The sequence below is a fragment of the Myotis nattereri genome (genome assembly GCF_964212035.1).
Source record: "Myotis nattereri genome assembly, chromosome: 15".
NCBI lineage: Eukaryota > Metazoa > Chordata > Mammalia > Chiroptera > Vespertilionidae > Myotis > Myotis nattereri.
This window is the reverse complement of record NC_138090.1, coordinates 29,139,646-29,158,968: the sequence shown is the minus strand read 5'-3', so window position 1 is coordinate 29,158,968 and position 19,323 is coordinate 29,139,646. Positions and strand designations below refer to the sequence as shown.

At 44.3% G+C, this 19,323-nt stretch overlaps 1 protein-coding gene across 1 annotated transcript in view; it reads right to left on the bottom strand.

The window, feature by feature from the left end:
• BANP (BTG3 associated nuclear protein) overlaps nucleotides 1-18,952 on the bottom strand; it is a 122,221-nt gene extending 103,269 nt beyond the window's left edge. Inside the window, exon 1 of the mRNA XM_081107994.1 lies at nucleotides 18,871-18,952. The gene's annotated coding sequence lies outside the window, so the exon portion shown is untranslated. The remainder of the gene's footprint in view (nucleotides 1-18,870) is intronic.
• Between the last annotated feature and the right edge of the window lie 371 nt (nucleotides 18,953-19,323).

Below are 19,323 nucleotides of genomic sequence, written 5' to 3'. Positions count from 1 at the left end.
AGACTGAGGCAGCTACCCTGGCCTTGGAAGATCAAGGAAGGCTGCCCAGAACTGGGGGAGATCTGAGAGAGTCAGGAGGGGACAGAGCAAGAGCAAAGGGGTCAGAGGTGTAGGTCTACTGGTTGGGAGTCTTAAAAAGTCCATGACACAGAACAAATTAGCAGAGGTCTGCTCTCAATTAACTAAGGAGACCTGCCAGATGAAGTAAGGTCCTGGGGATGGGGTGGGGTTCAGCCATAAAAGAATTTCATGGGAAATTTAAATATGGACGGAATCTTTAGTAACACTGAATTATTGTTCATTTTTTTATGTGTAGTTTTGTAAAAGAATGTCATTGCTCTCAGACATGAGTGCTCAAGCATTTAGGGATAAAATAAGGTGAGCTCTCCAACTTACTTTAAAATGCAGGAAAAAACCCACACAAATGTTAACCCTTTGTGAATCTTGATCAGTGGTTCTCAACCTGTGGGTCGCGACCCCTTTGGGGGTCGAATGACCCTTTTACAGGGGTCGCCTAAGACCATCGGAAAACACATATATAATTACATATTGTTTTTGTGATTAATCACTATGCTTTAATTATGTTCAATTTGTAACAATGAAATTGGGGGTCACCACAACATGAGGAACTGTATTAAAGGGTCATGGCATTAGGAAGGTTGAGGACCACTGATCTAGATGAAGGCTATACACCTGTATATTCATTGTGCTCTTTAGCAACTTTTCTCTAGATTAAAGTTAGGAGGAGGTAGCACAAAATCACTGATATAGTAAAACATGCTCACACTCCATCAAGCAGAGCTTGGAGAGCTTCATGTTGGCAAACACTGTCCCACATCATGGTGGTGCATGTTGTTAACGGGGAGAAACTGGGTGTGGGGTACACAAGAACAAGCTGTACTATCTCTGCTATTATCTGCAAATCTCAAATTATTACAAAATAAAAGGTTTTAAAATAAGTCAGTCTTTAGAAAAAAACAAAAATAAAACTCTCCAATCCACTCTGCCTGCCACCAGCCACCATCATCACATCTCTTCTGTGCCAAACTCCTAGAACATGTTCTAGATCCCAAGCCCATCCACAAACATTGTCTCTTCCCACTCCCTTCTGAATCCCCCCCCAAAAAATCTGTTTTCCAAACTCGCTGTTGGACTGGAACTTTTCTCCAAGAGACCAGGCAAGAGCCCTGTAAACAATTTCTAACTGCCTTTTAGCATTAGCATTTCTTTTTCTTCTTCACTCAGGCCACCCATCCATGTCTTCCTCCCTTTCCTGGGGCCTTGCTCCAGGGTCCACCTGAGACCTCTGTCCTCCTCTGAAAGCTGTCCCTTGCAGAGCATGTCCACCCCCCTGGCTCCATGTCACATGGGCCACTCCAATTGCAGTGCAGTGACTAACCAACAGGCTGCAGGTGCCTGTGCGGCCCCTTCCGGGCCTTCAGGAAACAGAGCAGCACAATGGAAGGCACTGTCTCCCAGAGGGTGGTGGCAGGCACTCACTTTGATTACAGAACTGACAACCATCTCTCCCAAAATTTTGCCACCTTAAACTCGCACCAACGACTTTCCCAAGTCCAATATTTCAAACCACCCTATGCCCATAAGACAACAGACAATGAAATCTATTTCAGTATTTTCAAAGATGAACTCTTCTCATGTCCCTATTAGCTCCTTTTCCCCAACAATATTGATCAAGGAGATACCAACCCCTCTGAGAAAGAACCCTGCACCTTTTTTTTTTTTTAACTCTCTCTGCTCTGTTACCCATAAGTATCCAACCATCACCAGACCCTATCCTATAGTTTCTTCACGCTTATTGATTCCAACCTGACTTTCTCTCTTCCTCTCTCCCACTGCACCTGGTCTGCTAAGTGCTTCATTATCCATGAACTGGCCTCCTTCCCAGTCCCTGCCTCCAGTCTGATGTGTAGGCATCATCTTTCTGGGACACACTCTAAAGCTGAGTCCACTGATGTGACAGAATGAGTGTCCCTTTGTCCCTCCCAAAGTTACACATGGCTGAGGCAGGAAGCTAATCCTTTCTCATGCATCCTCTAAGTTCCAGAGTGATTTTTCTGGAGGGCTCATCCTCTCAGAGCCCAGCTCAGCACCTTCCATGGCCCTCTTCTGCTGATGGCAGCACGTCTAAACTCCTCCATCCAGGTTTCAAGCCTTTCCTAGTCTGGTTACCTCCTGCCTGCCTGTATATAATCTCATTTTATTTAATCACCCAACAAATGCATTCTAAGCCAATGGTTGGCAAACCATGACCCTATGGGCCAAATCTGGCCCTCTACCTGTTTTTGTACAACCCATGAGCCAAATCAAAAGAAAAGCAGTATTTTGAAATGTCAAATTATATGAAACTCAAATTTCAGTGTCCACAAGTAAAGTTTTATTGGAATACAGCCACGCCCAGCTGTCTGCATACTGTCTACAGCTGCTTTGGGGCTGTAATGGCTCCTCTAGTGGCTGAAAGTCTCACTTTAATGTAAAAACAATTGCTCTATGCCTTGGATCATCACTAACACAAGTACCACGCTGGGCACACAGGAGTCATCCACAAATGCTTTAGTGAAGAAAGTAATGATCTTCAGGTTCAAATGATCCTGCAAACACAGATAATCCTGAAACTCATGCCTTGATGCCCTGACAGCTCTTTCAAACCTTCTGCTGCAAGGACAATAAGAATCTTGGTTTAATTATCTTCTAATTTAAAAAAGTCAAGAGAAGCCTAACTGGTGTGGCTCATGGTTGAGCGTCAACCTCTGAACCAGGTTCAGGGCACATGCCCAGGTTGTGGGCTCCATCCCCAGTGTGGGGCATGCAGGAGGCAGCTGATCAATGATTCCCTCATCACTGATGTCTCTCTCTCTCTCTCTCTCTCTCTCTCTCTCTCTCTCTCTCTCTCTCTCTCTTTCTCTCTCTCTCTCCCTCCCCCTTCCTCTATGAAATAAATTTTTTTGTAAAAAAAATTTTTAAGTGAAAACATTAAATACAGTGGTGGGCATGATGGGAATGTAGGTTTACAGTTGTGAGCACATGAAACAGTTTATTCTTGTATTATTATTTATTCATTATTGTATTATATATTTGTATTACAACTGTAAGCTACTTTTGCCCACCCCTGTATTTGGAGACCTCAGTTGATGCTCTCTCCTACACTTTCACTGCATTTATACCTCTATATTTTACCATTAAAATGAAAAACATTTAGAGATGTGAAAATGAATTAGATGACATAAGTCAATGTTTGTACCTCTACTGAAAAAAGTTATGTTTCAGACAGATTATTATATTGATTTTGATATTTATATACTTAAATTCAACTATAGCTCACTTTATAATCAGATACTGAATTAGAGGTAAAATTTTAAAGTCATTTTTCCACTGACATATGGAAAATGTTCTTTTTTTTTTTTTTCCTTTTTTTTTAAAGCCTCACCCAAGGACATGTTGAGAAAGAAAAAGAGAAACATTGATTGGTTGCCTTCCGTACATGCCCTGGACCAGGGATCAAACAGGCAACTTTTTGGTGCACAGGATAAATGCTCAACCAACTGAGCCACTCAGCTGTTCTTATAAGAAATATTGGCCCTAACACAGTACGAATTCATACTCAACATCGCAAATTGTCTAAAATCACCTAATAGAATTTAAAATGATCACTGAATATCAAATAATACACCAAAATTACAACACCATATAGTAATCACAATTTACAATAAAAAGTACAACAGAAAGGTCACCTCCCTGGAGAGAACAGGAGGGTTCTAAAGACTATTAAGGACTTCTGCTGGGCCAGGGTGTGGGCCTACATGTGGTACTGGCAGGTTCCTCACAGAAGTGCAGTTATCGTAGGTTCTTGCACTTGTTAACAAGTGTATACTTTACAATCACAGCCAAGCTTTTAATTAGCAACTTGTACTAATTTACAATACCTCTAAGCTCCTGTCCAAATCTAAATATCTAAAATTATATGATGTAAGTTTATCACAGACAAAATTCAGACTATATGCAAAACCTCTACCAATTAAATCAGCACCATTTGAGGTTGGCAAGCATAAAAAGATATAGGACCTGACAGGTAAAGTTGATAACAATAATTATAGGAGCTACCATTTATTGAATCCTAAGCACTATATTAAACATTATGTCATTTAATCTTCCCAACCTTTGATGTAGGTGTGTTCCCATTTCACAGAAATAGGCCCATCCCTAAATGCTCCCCTTATCTGAAACATACACCATGAATATTAGGGGAACATGAGACCAGAGAGCAGTGAAGTGGGATGGGGAGGAAACAGAGCACACTCCCACAGTAACACATTCTGTGTCCTTAACTAAGCCCACATGTTAGCCATCACCATGTGTTCCCGTTTCCTTTCCCTGGAGTTTGGGCCTGTGCATCCATCCATCTCTCAGCTCCCTCTAAAAACTGAAATCCTTTTATCACCCATCTGTTCCTCCTGTTTATTGCCTCATACTGCAAAGCTTGGGGAGGGAGGTGGTCAGCAGTTCAGGGCTAAATGTCCTAATCTCCTTTGTCCACCTCACAATTTTGTAGAATCCAAACCAAACAACTAGATTATGCCAAAATGTTAAGGGAATTTATAATCCTAACCAGCAACATAAAAACAAGAGAAAATTAGCTCCTGACCTGAGCAGTCATTAGAACAAATAACAAAGTTAACAATGGCAGGTGGCAGATGCAGATGCAGGGACCATTCCAGACATTTCTGACCCACACAACAGATGTCAGACAAGTGCAATCCCTCAGAGGCAGAGTGGATAACCAAGGAGAACTAGCTAACATGATCTAAAGCAGCAAATGGACAAAAGCATGGGTAGGCCTGCTAAGGTCATGTGGCAGACACTGGCTGACCACACACGGCCCTGGCAGACACATCCACCACAGTATCATCATGGGGGCCAAATATTCTTGGGGAAAAACATATTCATCTAAGTTCATAAAGGAGTCCCCTTTTCTTTCAGTATAAAGGACATTATTGAGATAATTAGTAAAATCTGAATTAGATCTGTTGCTTAGATAATAGAGCTGCATCAATGATAAATTCTTAATTTTAATAATTGGACTGTGGTTATATAAGAATGTCCTCCTTTTTAAGAAACAGACACTTGCCCTAGCCAGTTTGCTTCAGTTGGCCTGTGGACTGAAGGGTCCCAGGTACAATTCCAGTCAAGGGCACATGCCCAGGTTACTGGCTCGATCCCCAATATGGGGCATGCAGGAGGCAGCCAATCGATGATTCTCTCATCATTGATGTTTCTATCTCTCTCTCCCTCTCTTTTCCTCTCTGAAATCAATAAAAATATATTTTTTAAAAATGTAAGTAGTTAAAAGAGATTACGTCAAACTTCAGGAAAAAAACATGTATATACACACACACATACACACAGTTATAGAAACAGTAAAGCAAATATAGAATATTAACATCTGAGAATCTAGGAAACTATACAATTCTTTGTACAATTCTTACAACTTCTAAGCCTGAAAAAAAAAAAAATCCTACAGAGATGTTGAGACTTTTTCTCCAAAAAAGGTGGTAGTGAGGATGGATTTTCATTTGAAGGTGACTTTGCCAATGCTAATTATACTTCTAAGAGGCTTCCACTGACAATTTCTTTCCAAGTAGATTTTCTCAAAATAAACTAAAAGATTCTGACCTACACTCTCAGAGATGGTTCAGTGGATCCCTCCAGATTGCCCCCAAACTCTCCAAGTCAGCAGTGAAGAGCATGGATGCTAGAGGAAACTAAGAGAGTAATGCCTAAATGACACTTTGCACAGTGCTTGGCACCAGCTGAAGTATGCTTTACTATCATCATACTGTTATTGAACTTCCAACCATGATTTCTTTCTCCAACTTGCAGTAGAACTTTTAGTCTAGAGCTTGGGAATTCACACACTACAGCCCAAGGGCCAAATCTAGCCTGGTGTCAGTTTTTGTAGGTAGGTTTCATTGAAAAACAGCCATCCCCATTCAGGCTTCCACCCTCCAAGGGCAAACAGAGTTGAGCAGCTGTGACAGAGATCCCAAAACCAAAAATATTTTCTGACCCTTTAACAGAAAATGTTTGTTGGCCTCTGCCTTCGTGTTTAATGATGTCCACGGCATCTACAGAATCTTGAAACTGCCTCTTTTTGAGACTGAAGGATAAAGAAATTAAAGACAATTATTGAAGAACTAGAGGCCCAGTGCACAAAAACCTGTGCACTGGGGGGGGGGGGGGGGGGGAGGTCCCTTAGCCCGGCCTGTGCCCTCTTGCAGTCTGGGACCCCTCGGGGGATGACCACCTGCTGGCTTAGGCCCCGGGGAATTGGGCCTAAGCTGGCAGTCAGACATCCCTCTGGCAGCCCAGGAGCCCTCGGGGGATGTCCACTTGCCAGCGGGGAGCAGGCCTAAGCTGCAGTCAGACACCCTTAGCACTGCTGAGGAGGGAGAGGCTCCCACCACCACCACTGTACTGGCAGCTGGCAGCCTGGATTGTGGCTGAGTAGAGCTCCCCCTGTGGGAGCACACTGACCACCAGGGGGCAGCTCCTGCATTGAGCATCTGCCCCCTGGTAGTCAGTGTGTGTCATAGTGACCAGTCATTCCCAGGCTTTCTGCTGTTAGGGTCAATTTGCATATTACCCTTTTATTATATAGGATAGTAATCTTGACCTCCTTAGAGGTGCCTCCACTATTATAGGATTGTTCAGTTACCTAGAGGCCTGGATTGGTGATCCACCTCCTGTTAGCTACAAAGAGCAAGTTATGATTCAGATTATAGTGGATTCATAGACATCCCAATAAGGCAAAGCAGCCTTACTGACTCTTGAATGATCCTGGGAGAATCCATGAAGCAAGCTGAACTGAATTTTTTATTAACAGCTCTGTGTGGAGGGAACCCCTAGCAGTATGTATTTGCTTTCAGCTTACTGTACGTCCTTGAGCTTCCTTTCTACTCCCTAACATAGTATGACTGCATTTTATACAAATACAAATTATACAAATTTAAATTACACAAATTTAAAATAACAATAAATAGTAAGTCCTCATTTTGCAAAAATAAAAAGTGAAATTAGTTAAATCCTGTAAATATTAAAATGTGTAATTTCAATTAATTGAAAACTGTACTTGCCTCCTAGCTGCAACTTTTAAATGGTTAACAGAACACCAGCCTTTTTTTTGTCAGTCTAAACACGTGGGTTGTGAACTACTTGGCATCTTCAGAGAAGTGTTCTGAGCATAAAAGCCTAACACAGTGCTTTGCTCCCAAGGCCCATGCCCGACTCCCACTGATGAGAGTATCCATAAGGCAGGCTTGGCAACAGAAGTCCCCACCTGGCCACCCACCTACCAATGGAATTGCAGGGCTGCACTGCATGGTGACAGCAGGAGCTGCAGCTGGAGTTCTTCCCTGCTCCATACAGGAAGATTAAGATGCCTGTGTCCCCGGCCATATTCAGGGGACATGTAGTTCACACCAATGAGGAAATGCCAGCAGCACACATACCATGTTTTCACTGCCAGTTTATCCAAACCCACTTCTAATTCAGAAAGGTTAACCTTTGCTTCAAGTTAGTTGATGATTTTCCACCTTAAGGAAAAAGGAAAAATCACTGACAAGCAGCAGCTTTTGAAGCACACAAGGTAAATCTGTTACTAAAAGGTTTGTCAGTACAATCGCAAAGTCCACAGGCTGACTGGTTCGACGCAGGCCCAGGTTCCCGACAGTGCTCTGGTCAGAACGAAGGGGAAAATAAGACATGGGGGTGGGGGGTGGCGAGCAATCTGAATCTGTGCCAGTAACCTACCTTCTAATGCACACACTGACTAGCCGATAACTAACTCCACTGATGCTTGTCCTGTCTTGCAGAACCAGTTTCCCAGAACACTCCCATTTTACTGAGGCCATAAACCATGAACCATACACAACCCCCAAAGGGGGTTATCAGCGCTGTGCCAGGCCAGGCCTTTGGGTGCGGTCTCACGTCCCCCATCCCAACACAGGGGGCTTTTTGCAAAGCCCACGAAAGGTCCGGAAGCCTGCCATGTTCGGGGGACAAAGAAACCAAAGGGTATGAAGGGAAAGCATCCTCCGTATCCACTCACTCCGAAATAAATGGTTTTTCCTGAATCTCCGAGTACTCCCTGTGTATTTTTTGGTCACCTGGTAAATTCTGTAACAAGAATGGCCAGGCCTCCACCCCAACCTGGGCCCTCTGCCCAACTTTCACTTTTGATGCCTTATTTGTGCTCAACTATTTAAAATGCTAATATAAAAATAACAGGACAAGGTAATGGTAGTCAATTTCCCCACATTCAATTCCACTTATCTTTTTTAGGGATTTAACTAAAAAAACTATTCTTATCTCTTCACTTTCTCTGGCCTTTTAGACAGATTTTATTCTTCCATGCTCATATCTTGTAAGAAATCCCACCTTGTGTGTTAGCTGTCTGGGGCACCTCATCATTCACACCACCACCATCCCACCCTACCCGTGAGGCTTCTTAAAGAGACAAAGTGAACTTTACTGTCACCCCATCATGGAGGTAGATAATCCAAAACATTTTAATCACATCAGACAGTTCCTAACTATGGGTAAATGTGGAAAATGCAGATATGTCAATTCAAAATAGGAACCGATTTCATGATTTTACAGCATTTGGGGCAAACTACCTGCTTGTGGTTTAAGAAGTAAATGGTTCTATCATATTTTAATTCAAAAATATCCACAGGTTTCAAGCAATGGGAGGCTCTGGGTGCTGATGCCAAGCTCCACTTCCACTTAAGAGCCTTACTTTGGAGCACTATGATGTGGATGCCCAACCTCGCCACTGCAATGGGAGTGGGAAGGGGCCAAGGGCATTCCTTCTGCTTCTTGACTTTAGGACTGAGGACAGGCACCCTCTCGTCCATGGAGACAGGCTGAGCACAGCCCTGGACAGCGGACAGAGCCAAAGGCAAGGCAGAGGGCATAAATGAGATGAGTAGCTGAGGCTCTCATTTTTAAGTGGTTTCACATCCTGCACAAAAGTGGGAAACCTAGAAGTTATTTTTAAAACTATTTGCGAAGGCAGAGATGACTGCTAAGATTCTTGTTCTGTGATGTGCTAAATGAGCTCCAAAACTGTCCATGAACAAGAAGACAAGTACAGCTTTTTAAGAGCAAATTGCAACCATGTAATCCCACTCAATATTTGCTTTCAAAATCCTAAAACTCCTCATATCCCCAAAAATGAATATTTCAGAATGGTTCAGAGCACTTCTGACAATTCATTATGTGATTCTGTTTTTATGTGAAATCAGAGAACACAATAACAATCTTTATTTACTTCTGGTTTTGGGAGGGCTTTTAAAACTTTTATCGGAGACATTCTCATTGAGACCCTTAATGTGTATTTCCCCCCAGAAATCTTTTCTTCAAATGAGAAAATGTTTATTGTACATGGGCATTTTAAAGTCAGTCTTGCACCATCATGTAACATTTAATTGTATAGCTAATGTTTTCAGGATACATGTAGGACAGATGAAGATGGTAAAGAAAAACTAAAGCTGCCGAAACCGGTTTGGCTCAGTGGATAGAGCGTCGGCCTGCGGACTGAGAGGTCCCAGGTTCGATTCCGGTCAAGGGCATGTACCTGGGTTGCGGGCATATCCCCAGTAGGAGATGTGCAGGAGGCAGCTGATCGATGTTTCTCTCTCATCGATGTTTCTGGCTCTCTATCTCTCTCCCTTCCTCTCTGTAAAAAATCAATAAAATATATTTTTAAAAAAAAGAAAAACTAAAGCTAATAAGCTATAACAGATGTTATCAATAAATCATTAATGAAAAATCATCTAGAACTTGTGCCTAGCACACCTAAATAACCAACACACAAAACAAGATTTGTGGTTCATTATTTCTTATTTCCTTGACGACCATCTAACACAGAAGCATTTCTTCAACATCAAAGTGAATATGCAACCCTGGCAACTTTTTAAATGCAAAGAGAGTCTTTCCCTGTCCTTCAAGACTGGCACTTCTATTAATGGCCACATTCCATCTATAGATTAACTAGAAACAACCTAAATGACCAACAATAAAAAAACTGCTAAGCAAGTTATGATACATCCACTCAAAGAAATGGATTAGATTATCATGAGAAGTATGGAATGGGGAAAATAACTGTCATGTTTTTAAGTCACTGAAAATATTATGTACATATGTAGACAAATTATGTTAAAAATATCTTTTGCAGATAAAAACTGGAAAAATATTCTCATATATAACATTAATGTGGTAGGATTAGAGGGGTTCTTTCAGAATTTTCTTTTACATTGATGTGTTGTTTTACAATAATAAAAGGAAAATGTTTGTGAAAAGTCTAAGTTTTAAGATAAACAACTGTATGCTTTATCCTGAAAATCAACCTTGAAAAAAGCAAATGCATTTAACTCAAAACAGTGGATCAGACAAAGATCCCCAGACTACTATGTGGTGAGGGGGAATACGGGGGAAAAAAAAAAAAAAAAGCTTATTAAATTTATAATTTTTGCCCAGCCAGTATTGCTCAGTGGTTGAGTGTTGACCTATGAACCAGAGATCACAGTTCAATTTCTGGTCAGGATACATGCCCAGGTTTCAAGCTCAGTCCCCAGTAAGGTGCATGCAGGAGGCAGCTGATTGACGATTCTCTCATCATTGATATTTTTTTCTTTCTCTCCCTTCTCTCTCCCTCTCTCCAAAATAAATAAAGCATATTATTTTAAAAAGTTTATAGTTTTTTCCAATTATATCAAAACCTGAAGTTTATTTCCTTAAGTATTATTCATGATCAACTTTAAGCCACAACAGAAGAGTATGGATATGCTAGAAACCATACCTATTTGCCTTTTATGCATTTTCTGACAGCCTTTGTAAGATTTTACTTCAGCTGATACTAACAATTACACCAAGTCGGTGATGCCCCAAGAATTCAGGGCATAAAAATTAGTTTTCTCAAAAATCTCTGGAACTGCCTTCTCTTAATAAAATAAAACAAACAAACAAACAAAATAAAAATAAAGCCTTTTATTGGATTTGTCACAATATTGCTTCTGTTTTAGGAGAGAAATATCAGTTCACAAAACTGGGGCTACTATTAGCCCAATTGAGTTGTTTTACAATAACATCTGGGGAAAACCAGTATGTCACTTCTCCACAATACAGCTTATTAGATAAGTAACTCAGAACCTCACAATATTCAGTGAGTGGTTGACTGCTAACTTAAATCGATTTAGAAAATATATTCACAGCATTTCTTTGGTTCTCTACATTTTCATTGTGGCAATAACTTTGTTTGACATTATTTTGTACATGTAATAAAGTATATACATATAAGCTGTCTGCTTCCCAAGAGAGATTTGAGCCTTAGTTTCCAAATCTGTAGCAATCTCATTTTTTCTTTGCCGATCACATGCCATAATATTTGTAAAGTACTTAATTCAGGTGCGTTTACCACACAGGGTTATTGCAAATGAATGAATTTTTGCATATGTAGAGAACTAGGACAGTGTCTGACATATATGCAAGGTTCACTACCCTTTTGCTATTATTATATTTTCTCCTGAGCATCAAGACTGTAATTTGGATAAACTGCAGCAAAAGAGGATTCATTGTCTTTAGACAACTTTAGCTATCATGAAACTGCCAGTATTGAGACACAACCTTCCCACTGGCACAGCCAAAGGTAATTAGCATGATTTCTTCCTCGGTTACTTTAAAGGGGCGAGAAAACATTTGCAAATATTAGTATAAAATTATACTTTAAAGTGGGATGATCAAAGGACTTTTTTTCAACCATGGGAGATATTTTTTGGTTGCCCAAGTGATGGAGAAGAGGTGCCACTGGCAACTGTAAGGGGAGGGGGGGCTGTACATCCTGTAATGCTTGGGTTAATCCTTCACAATAATTGTCCGGCATCCCTTGACTTTCAAATGTCCAGAAGACATTTCATGAAAATGAAAAATCTCTAACTATCACACATAGATTCTAACTGTATTTTAAATGTAAACACAAATACTTTTGTTCTAATATTGTTGCTTTTCCAAATTATAAAATAACTAGAGGCCCAGTGCATGAAATTCATGCACCGGTAGGGTCCCTAGGCCTGGCCAGCGATCAGAACCTATCTGGTTCCCCACCTCCCTGCCTCCTCCTTCCCTCACTCCCTCAGCACCCATCTGCCATTGGTCACCTGCCATGTTATGCATCGTCCCCTGGTGGTCAGCACACATCATAGCAAGTGATTCAACTCCCAGTCTCCTGGTCAAACTCCCAAGGGACACTTTGCATATTAGCCATATATGTATATGTGTATGTGTGTCTATATACACACACACACACACACACACACACACACACACACACACTAGAGAACAGGTGCACAAATTTGTGCACTGGTGGATTCCAGCCGGCCCGCCCCAATGGCGGCCATCAGGGGCGGGCTGGCAGGCGTGAGAGGCCACAGGTGGTTTGCCAGCCGGTCCCGCCCCCAACTGGAGTGGGGGCAACCACTCGGAGGCTGGGCTGGCCAGGGCAAGGGGCCACAGGCGTTCCAGTTGTTCCACTGTTCGGTCTATTTGCGTATTACTCTTTTTTATATAGGACTAGAGACCTGGTGCATGAATTTGTACACCAGTGGGTCCCTCGGCCTAGCCTGCGGGATCAGGCCAAAACGGGCCCTCCGACATCCACCGAGGGGCCCGGACTGCAAGAGGACGCAGGTCAGGACAAGGGACCCCACCGGTGCACGATCGGGGCCGGGGAGGGATGCGGGAGGTTGGCCAGCAGGGGAGGGACTGCAGGACTCCAGGGCATGTCCAGCATGTCTCACTCAGTCCCAATTGCCTGGACCCCAGCAGCAAGCTAACCTACCAGTCGGGGCGTCTGCCCCATGGTGGTCAGTGCACGACATAGTGACCCGTCGACCGGTTGACTGCCTGCCTCTTGGTGGTCAGTGCACATCATAGCAAGCAGCTGAGCAGCCTTAGCATATCATTACCATATTACACTTTGATTGGCTGGACGGAGGACCGGACACTTAGCATATTTGGCTTTTATTATATAGGAAGAATATTAGGTTCCTTGTAAAATAATGAAACATTATAGAAATTGTAGAAAATATTATTTAGGAAAAGTAAATCTGCCATATTGTCACCTGTTATGGACTGAATTGTGTGTGTGTCCCCCCCCCAAAAAAAATTCATGTTGAGACCTTAGTCCCAGTAACTCAGAATGTAACTGTATTTGGACACAGGGCCTTTAAAGATGGGGTTAAGTTAAAATGAGCCATTAAGGTGGACCCTAATCCAACCTGACTGGTATCCTTATAAGAAAATTTTGACAAACGAAGAGACATCAGACAAATATGTACAAAGGAAAGACCATGGGAGGATACAAGGTGGCCGCCATCTATTTGCAAACCAGAAAGGCTGGAGAAGGAACCAAACCTGCTGACATCTTGATATCAGATTTCTAGCCTCCAAAACTATGAGAAAATAAATGTTTAAGTAAAACAAAAACAAAAAAAACCCTGGACATTTCTAAAAAGCACTCGGCAGTATTTTGGCAAATGTCCCCCTGAGTTTTCTCATGATTAGACTAAGGGTATGCATTTCGTCTCAGTGGATCATACCTGATATTATTATGTATTATTAGTGGTGATGTTAAGGCGGTATCTGCTGGGTTTTTTCACTGTGATGCTACTAATTTTTCCTTTGCAATCTACAAATATCTTGGGAAAGATACTTTTGGACTATGTAATACCACAGATTGGAGATTTAAGAAGACGTAACAACTGAATAAATTGTGGGATCCTGGATTAGATCCTGAAACAGAAAAAGGATATTAGTGGAAAATTGATGAAGTTCAATAAGGACTATAATTTAGTTAATATACTGTGCCGATATGTTAATTTTCTGGTTTTCCTAAGGATATTTGATTAGTAAGGTGTCAGCATTAGGGGAAGTAGGTGAAGGGAGCAGGGAAGCCCTCTAAACAATTTTTGCAACTCTTTTGTAAAATTACTTCAAAATTAAGTTTACAAAACTGCAGATTCTAATTCCATATGTCTGGGCAGGGCCTGGGAACATGCATTTCCCTAAAATGCCTAGTGTGGTGATGTTGCTGGCCTGTGGACCACTTCACTAGCAAGGCCTTGGCAAACACAGCTGATGCACTTCACTGTGTGCAACTTTCAAAGGACAATAGACTAAAATGCATCACAATTACACTTTGTTCAGTAATCACTGCTTATCTAGAGGCATTCCTTAAACTTTGGCATGCTGAAAGGCTCTCCTAGAACACTGAGAGTGAAAGCTGACTAAAGAATCTGAAATCACAATCTTTGCTACAAGACCCATCTATGATTGCCCTTCCCCAGATAAGCCTGGCACCCACTCGAAGGCTGCAGAGCCAGAAGAACCTCCACAGGGAACAAACACCATCCACCCACACTTGCAATATGCAAACAGCCATGGGGATCATGACTGGCCCCATGTCCCACTGACGTGGGCATCATCACCTAGACCGCTGGGAGGCTGGAGAGAGGAGGAGCACAGTGATATGGAGAACAGGTTCTGGAATTCTGGCTCATAGCAAGGAACTGGCTGTTCACATGTGATCACTGCTCATCCCATTAAAATGAATTTAACAGTATATAATAAACCCGCAAGAAAGAAAATAAGGCAGACAAGAGACTGCAAATTTCTGGCAGACTAAAGAGAATCTAACGATGACATAGGAAACAGCAAGTACAGCATACAAGAGTGGGTACAACCAAAGGAGGGCTCTAAGCCCACATGCAGCATGCTGGGTCCCAAAACCCAGGACTCTCAGCAGAACTCGAAGTCTGCGCCTGCACACAGAAGACAGTCCTGGTACAGAAGAGCTGTACAACAGGCCCTCTAGATCAGTGGTCGCCAACAGGTGGTCCACTGGTGGTCTGATAGGTTGGCGACTGCTGATTTAAGGAAACCTTTGGAGCAGCGGTTGCCAACCAGTGGTCCGTGAGGTCTGAAAGGTTGGCGATCACTGCTCTAGACCAAGTGGGACACCCCCAACCAAAGGGGTCTTCCTTTTGCTGAAAGGCCCAGATACAATCTCTCAAGCCATCTGGCATTCCAGGTCCAAGCACAAGTTCCCAATCACCCAAAGGGAAACCCACACATTTTCAAAACCAGCCCCACAGACTTAGATCTGCCAGTTTCCTCTTGCTTTAGACAACAATTACCAATAATTGAGGAGTACTTGCCATACGAAGCAAGAAGCCAGTATTTTTTTAAAAGACAACAGCAACATTAAACGAAACAAGAAATTAGAAAACAAAAAAAAGAAACAATCCTTATTTGTATCCTCAGTGTCAAGAAGATAATGCATTATAAAAAAATAAGCTACTATGAAAAAGGAATAAAACAAATATACTCTTGGAAATTAACATTTCAATTATGGAAATAAAAAATCTATATACATAAAAGCCTAAACGACTGTTCAACTGGTAGCTATGACATGCACTGACCACCAGGGGGCAGATGCTCAATGCACAGGCATGCAAACATGGAACAGACTGATGGATCTCCGAGGGAAGGGGAGAGGGGGAGGGCGGGAAGAGATTAACCAAAGATCTTATATGCATCCGAGAGGCCCAGTGCACGGATTCGTCCACAGCTAGGATCCCTCGGCCTGACCTGTGGGGATTGGACCAAAACCAGAAGTCCAACATCCCCCAAGGGGTCCTGGATTGTGAGCGGGCGCAGTCCAAGCCAAGGGACACACCGGTGCACAAATCTGTGCACTGGACCTCTAATTTAAAATAGAATTAGAAGGTAAATTGAAGTCTTCTCTCAGATATAAGAATAAAATGACACAGGAAGAAGATAAAGATAGATTCAGGAGGTCAAGATGTCCATTATCAAACTAGCAGGAACTTGTAAAAAAGAGCAGAAGAAATTCTCAAATAAATGAAACAAGAGACTTTCCCAGAGCTGAAGGACAAGACCCCAGGACCAAAGAGCACATCCTTTGGCATGCTGGAAATGTCCTGAAATGAAAAAGGATCCTAAAAAGTTAGCCAAAAGGAATAAGGCTACTTGGCCAAAGGCTCTCATTGAAATGAAAAAAGCCAAGATTAAAATATGGAGTCCTGAACAAGTCCAGATGTATAACAAAGGAAAATATCAGGATGATGCCTGTGCTGGCATGGAGCAGTTAATCCAGGTTAGAAAAAGGACAGAGGGTTGGAGGGGACCAGGAAGGTTGAAGAGATTTGACACTATATTGAGAATTTAACCCCTAGAGTGCCAGGGAGCACGACCGCGCTCCTCCTGACTTTCGCCAAAAGTGCCGGGAGCGCTATCACGAGCCTCCTGCAGTGTCACTGTTAGATGCTAGTAGTTCACTCTTTATTAACAGATGGCACTTAAGTGCAGAAAACAAATGTAGTAAAGGTTTCCTTAGGTTTTTGGATATGTAACTTCATTTACCTGCGACTCATAATTTTTTTCCTAAACTGCTGTAAAATCAGCAAAAATGCCTTGGCAATTTTAGCATAGTTCCTAGGATATTGGTTGGCACTCAAAGGGTTAAAACAATGTAAGGAGTCAATGGACACAGGAAACACAAAGAGAAAGGCCATTACAAACAACAGACAAACAAACAGCTGTATTAGAAGGAAAATGCATTAACAAACAGTATTTACATAGTTACAATTTGAGTTAACTGAAACAGTGAATTCAGCAGATAGAAAAAATATATTAAGAGCTAAATCATACTATCGTAACGTCAAAAATGTGTAAAATTAGTATCAGCTTATCATTTAGAGCTATTAAGAACTTCTTGAAGAAACAACAAAAAGATATAAGGAGGGGGACTGAAAGGTGGGACAGGGGACTGTTGCTTTTCATTGTAAGTTTTTCATTGTGTATAATTCTTTAAAAGATTAAATACACGTATGTTTAATTTTTTAAGAACATTCAAACCTTGGCCCTGTGTGTCGTAGGCAAGTCACTTAACCTCTGGATCTGTCACCTCATCCATAAAACAGGACAGTAGCTCACTGGGTCGCTGTGATGAGAAACACTGGAGATGATTAGCAGTCCCTGCCACGGCACATTAACGGCAGAGGTGTGTGTGTGTGTGTGTGTATGTGTGTTTTAAAGCCCATGATAGAATACATGACAACAACATATTATTTTAACTGCAAGACAAAAGGGAAACGGAGCTGAATAGATAGAACTTTACAGGCAGTTCTCAGGTTTCCTTTTACCACTGGATGGCTATCTGTACCCAGGGTTGTCCTAAAAGCTGGACGTTACGTTATCCAATCATCTATTTTCTAACGTACCGTTTCCCTCACTGAAGACCACTCAACTATCCCGTTATTTTTCTGTTTCCCAAACTTCCAGCTACAGCTCTGCCCTCTCACCAACTGGTTTAGTTTAGTGCCCGTTCTACCAGCGCAGTCGGGTCTCAGCGCACAGTCCTCGGCGGGCATCTGGGGAGAACAGGTCACACCAACTAGCGAGCAGCCACCTGTTCCACTTCCAGACGCCAAACTGGGCCTCCCTGATCGGGAGAGGCAAGCTCTCCATCCTCGGAAGTCACTCTTGTTGACAGTTCTTCGGGGAATATTTATTTCTCCAATATCAAGGCAATCCCTGCCATCTCATCAGACCAATCAGCCCTCTATTAAGGCAATGTATGCAATCCGCTCACAGTGGACGTGGAAGGCACGGGCACGGGACTGGGGGGGAGGGGGATGGGGGGAGGGTGTCTTCAAAGCAAAAAACTAAGGCCACATTTTTAAAGGATTAAACCACAGAAATAGAAAAAAAAAAAAAAAGTACAGGGAAGGGAAAACACACCCTGAAATCCTCATTCACCCAGCGGGGGAGCCCTGGGCCGGATCCGCCCCGAGGCTAATGCTGCCTGCTCCCCAGAAGGCCCCGCACGCCCCCCTCTGCCGCCGGGAAGCCGCGGGCGGACCCAGCGAACGCCACTCGCGGCCTGGCTCTCGGGGCTCCATGCCCCGCCGGGTAACACCGAGCGGGAAGGGGGCTGACAGGGGCGGCCACCGAAGGGTCTTGGGCGTCTGCAGTTTCCCGTTTCCCACAAGTGAGGCCAGCCGGCCCCTCCCGCAGCTGCGAGCTGGCCGTCTGCGGGGAGCCCCTCTCGCAGGGCTGCTCCCCAAGTCTCAATGCAGCTGGCGCGGCCCCCGGTCCGGGCCAGTCACCCGGACCGTCCTACCCAGACGCCGCGGGGCAGGGGGCGGAGGCGGGGGCGGGGCGGGAGGACTGCAAGTGCGAAAGAAAACTGATGGAAAGAACGGAACCGTCTTCTCCGGGAAGAAAAGCAGCCTGCGCTCGGCCCTTTGACCCGGCCCCCCGGTGTCGGAATGCTGCGGGGAGAGCGCCAGGCGCCCGAGGACGCGGGGGTCGGGGGGCCTCAGAAACCGGGGGACTGACCGGGTGGAGGGGCGCCCGGAGGGAGGGAGCGGCGGGGTTACGGGGGTGCCCGCAGACCTGCAGGGGGCAGAGGTGCCCGGGGCGCTAAGGCCGTGGGGCGTCCGGAGGGGCTGACTAGGCCGAGGGGAACGCGGGGGTAGGAGGGGTGCCCGCAGGGCTCACGGGGAGGCGGGGCCCGAGGGCGCTGAAGGGGCTACCGGACGGAGGCAGCGGGCCGTTGGCGGGCCGAGCAGGGCGTCCGGGTGGGGGCGGAGGGCGCGGGCGCCGCGGCCGGAGGAGGGCGAAGGGAGGAGGGAGGAGGGGAGATCTCGCTCTCGTCTCGCCCCGCGGGAAGGGGGAGGTGGAGACGCGACCGGCTGCGGGAGCTGCAATTACCGTGTGGGCTGCGGAATTCTCGTGGTGTTTGTCGGGGAGATGCGATAATGGCGCCCGTCCTCGCGAGAGAAGCCGCTGATCTGCGCAGGCGCTGGGAGTCGCTCCCCGCGGCCCTCCACCCTGCATCATCTGCGCAGACTCCCCGGACGGGCGCGCTGGGAGCGAGGGCGGGGTCTGTCGCTGTAGGCCTGCAGGGCGCGCCATCTCCCGCGCCCATAGCCGCCGAGCATGCGCACGCTTCCTGCTCCCGCGCCACAGTTGGGACCCCGAAGAGTTTTTACTTCCCTATGGTGCGCCCGGGCTTCTCGCTTGCCGGTTAGAAGTCGCGTTGGTGGGCCGTTGGAGGAATTTGCATTTTCTTTGTTATTGAAGGAATAGAAATTAGCTCCCCGCAACGACTACATATCCCAGAGGGCCCTGCGCGATCCGGGAGCAGTGCATTCTAGGACTTGT